Source organism: Poecilia formosa, unplaced genomic scaffold (assembly GCF_000485575.1).
Source record: "Poecilia formosa unplaced genomic scaffold, Poecilia_formosa-5.1.2 Scaffold71, whole genome shotgun sequence".
Taxonomy (NCBI): Eukaryota; Metazoa; Chordata; class Actinopteri; order Cyprinodontiformes; family Poeciliidae; genus Poecilia; species Poecilia formosa.
Genome location: NW_006800010.1, coordinates 1,777,652 through 1,781,803, shown reverse-complemented (window position 1 = coordinate 1,781,803; position 4,152 = coordinate 1,777,652).

The following is a 4,152-nucleotide window of genomic DNA, read 5'->3' as shown; positions in this document are numbered from 1 at the left end:
GGTTCCTGCAAATCCCAAGCAGATGATTGGACAAAATCCACGTCAATTAAGCGTTAGCTCCGCCTTTCTAGTAGATAGATTGAGAAGCTTCTATGAATAAATGTGTGAACACAAGAATTGTATATTTTGCGGGGACAGGAAAGATCAATTTGTTGTAATTCATAATAAAGTTTTACGTGTTGAGAGGTCTTGGGTTGGATTTTGGTTACATTTGTGGACATACTCAAAAGTGATAGCTGCTCAACCATGTCCTGCCAACTTCAAAATGGTATCTTTATAAAGTAAACAATAAATCAGAGGAGAGCAGCAACTAGTTACATTTATAAGAATCACTTTTTTGGGGAATGGGAAATACTTGTTATTTTAAATTAAATATTACGAAGTACCATTTAATTTATGTCAAATTTCTAAATACTCTATACATTGACAATAGCTTCACTAATACAAAAACAAAAAAACAAATTTTAACCAAAAATGCAAACATAAACCTACAGTGTACGTTAAAGCATAACTTCTTGTTTCTCCACAAGCATTATAGTTCTAATGTTCTGTCTGATGTGCTATTTAGAGGTCAAGTGACTATAAGATCAACACCATATATTGTCATTAGACATATTTTAGCCTATTCATACTCATACATAGGCCTGTCACGATAACAAATTTTGCTGAGCGATTAATTGTCTAAAAAAATTATTGCGATAAACGATAATATTGTTTCAAGACCTTCTGACACTGATTTAATGGAAATGAATAATAATGCACGCTATTTCCTGCCATAGATAGATACACTTTATTTTCAAAAGAACACATAACACTGGAACTGATAAACTAAAACAAAACAACCAAAAACAAAAATAAAATGGATTCTCAGTCGCCATTAACAAAAAACTTACTTGAATAAGAAGTAAACAACATAAAGCCAAAGTGGAAATAAATACTGCAATCAACCAAAAGAGTGCAGATTATGAAGTCTGTATACTATATTGCCCTTCAGTAATCACTAGATTTAAATAGAGAAGACGGGCACATCCGACTACCTAATGCAGTAGTTCACACTACACGATTTTTTGCCCCCTATTTTCCCGTTAAGATAATTTTAGATCATTGGCCGTTCTAAGATTGTCGCTGGTCTGGACTTGTAGCTGGACACCACACAGCACGATCGAACCCGATCGAGCTGTTATACCTAGGATTTCTGCTGGCTAATGTGTCTCTCAGGTTTTGAAAATGGGCCGACAACTCGCATCGTGTGCACTGGACATTACACTAAGGAAATAGGAAGGGAAGGTCAGTGGAGAACACCGGAGTTGAGCCTTTTTTCATTCAGTGTCATCAAGAGAAAGAAAAAAAAAGGCAGGAAGAGACGATAAAGCCGATAATTAAAATGAGGTCGATAGGTTTAATTTATCGTGCGATTAATTGATTTATCGTTTATCGTGACAGGCCTACTTATACATTACCTATTATCTCAGTTTTATATAGAAAATATTTGTTTAAAAAATTGTTTCTCATGCTTAAAATGGGCTGTTTTTTCATTTTAGTCTTTAGAATACCAAAATTTGCACATAACTTTATTTTTGTGTGTCTGATTGCATCACTGCAAAATATCAAATCAGACTTTATGATCAGTTACTCAGTACTTAGGTGGCCTGTTTTTACCAAATACTTATTTACTCTTAGTTGAATAATTTCTTGGACTTCTTACTTTTACTATGTTGTAGTGCTATTCTTACTTGAGTGCGACTTTGGGGTATACTCTGCCCAGCTCTCGAGATTCATGCAATACTGCTAAAGTTATTGTGTCATTTCTAAATTATAACTCCTGAAAATGTTACAACTACATCTAAATTCCTCCACTTCGCATCAAATCAACAGATACAAGTTTGGTTGTGAGATATAGAAACCTTTATCTGAACTTGTGTTGCATAGAACAAAAACAAATAAATTCAAATTGTGAAACAAATTCTTCTTTATAAAAGTCAGTTCCAGTTATTTGTTGTGTAACCAGTCTATGTTGATTTAAGAGCCCAAATAAGTCACGAAAGGCCAAAATTAATATAATGTCTTATGTATAAGTCCCTTATTTATTTGCTTTAAAGGACCACATGTTTCAAAGATTCAGACCAATCTTGAACATAAGTCCTCATCGGATTTGTGTCTCTGTGTTGTTGTTCAACCCATCACTGAAAATTGATACCTGTTGTCTTTCTTATGCTTGGGTTTGTGGTTTTATGTACATTCCTGTGAATTTAGTTATCATCCTTTGTGCAATTTGTGTTCCACTTGTCCTTGCTTTGGTATTGCATTTTAGTTTCCATTTTGCCAAAGTTATGTGCTTTGTTTATCTGGGAAACATATCATTTATTTTTTTCATTAGATGCTCTTCAGTTGTTTTTTCTTTAACGCTCTTCTCTCCATCAGCTGTTATCTATCAAGTAAATAGTCCCACTGGCCTCCATTCTTGTGATCAACCTCACCAACATCAAAGCCTCTCAGTTTGATCTTTGCCAGATCCTCCTGTTCTCTTCTGTGTTTCTATTTGTTTCTACTACTGCATAAATATTCAAACCTGCATGAGCCATGAGACTTGCAGTTGTAGTTTTCGCAATAAATAAATAAAAATAAAGTTTTGCCTAAGGAGGGGTGCATTCAAATCCACACTTGAATCCACACATGGACAATTTCCACATTTTAAAGCCCTGTGTTTTTGTTCTTCCACTTCAAATTAGGCATCACTTTTGTAGAGCAGGGGTCTACAGTCTGTAAGGTCCAAAGAGCTGTTTTTAACATTTATCCCAAACTTTTTTCAGAGCTTCAACTGTCACATGATCTTTTGAAAAAAGAAATTCCTACTGTGTGAAATATGTTGTCATTTTTGATGGGTTTTAAAAATAAAAACCTTAGCAAAAAGAGGCTGGACACATTTCCTTCAATGGGATGTTGTTAATTGCAACGAAATAATGATTAAATAGTAGTAAGGTGACATTCTGTTGTGGAAATTCAATTCGAAATTGAATTTTCTGCATATCTATTTTTTTTAAATAGTTGTTGCTCTCTAATCACTTCTAGTCAAGATTTGGGGCGCTATTGTGAAAGATCCAACAAGCCACTTGCCTAAAAATCTAATAAAATGTAACGCTCCATGAATAAAAAGTAATAAATAAATAAACAAATACATTTTTAATGCAAGAAAATGCAAACAGTAAAATTATGTGAATATCTTGTTTCCTCATTGTTGTTGCCTTCAGCAATCTTTGGGTCATATTTGAGTTAGTTAGTTAGTTAGTTAGTTAGTTAGTTAGTTAGTTAGTTAGTTAGTTAGTTAGTTAGTTAGTTAGTTAGTTAGTTAGTTAGTTCATCACTGGGATTATTGGTTATAGTTGGACTGAGAAAAGGCTTTTAGTTTTTCTCCTGAAACCGGAAAATGTCAGCCAAAGAGGTGTGCTAAAAGAGAAGAGAGAGAGAGAGAGAGAGAGAGAGAGAGAGATTAAATGAAAATGATTACCAGTTAATGTTTCCAAAACATTTCATAAATGTATCCATTTTGGGGCCAGTTGGGGCGAACATATTTATTGCATTAAAAGAGACAGAGCAGCTCCCACTTAATTCAGCACAGGTAATTAATATATAAACTCCTCCGATTTGTCACGTTGATTTGTATTTTAGTTAATTGTGGACGTAATTACGGGGCAAATTAACAGCTTTCAGGAAAGAAAAAGGCTTCTGCAGGTCCGACTCCATCTTGGGCCGCCTTATTAATTTCTCTCTCGTTTAAAGATGTGATGAAAAGGGGCGATAAATCTGGGTGATCGGTCGGGGCCAATAGTAAATGGCCCCATATTTCACCGCTGCCTTAATAGAAATATTCATGCGGGGGCCCTTAATGAAATTAAACCTGTGTGCCGATGAAGACTCGGGCTGGTAAATGAGGCTGGAACAATGCGTTTAACTTAATTTTCTGCTTCGTTTCTTTATGAAAACATCCAGTGTTGCAGATTTAACCACAGAGCTCCCAGTTCGTTTTAATTCTTCCAAAGTGCCCAAAATCTACTTGAAAACAAGGAAAACTTAATCTGAATGCAATAGCTGAAAACACAATAGTCATTTTCGACATAAGTTAAATTATTAAATTTAAACACCTTCATGCAAGAT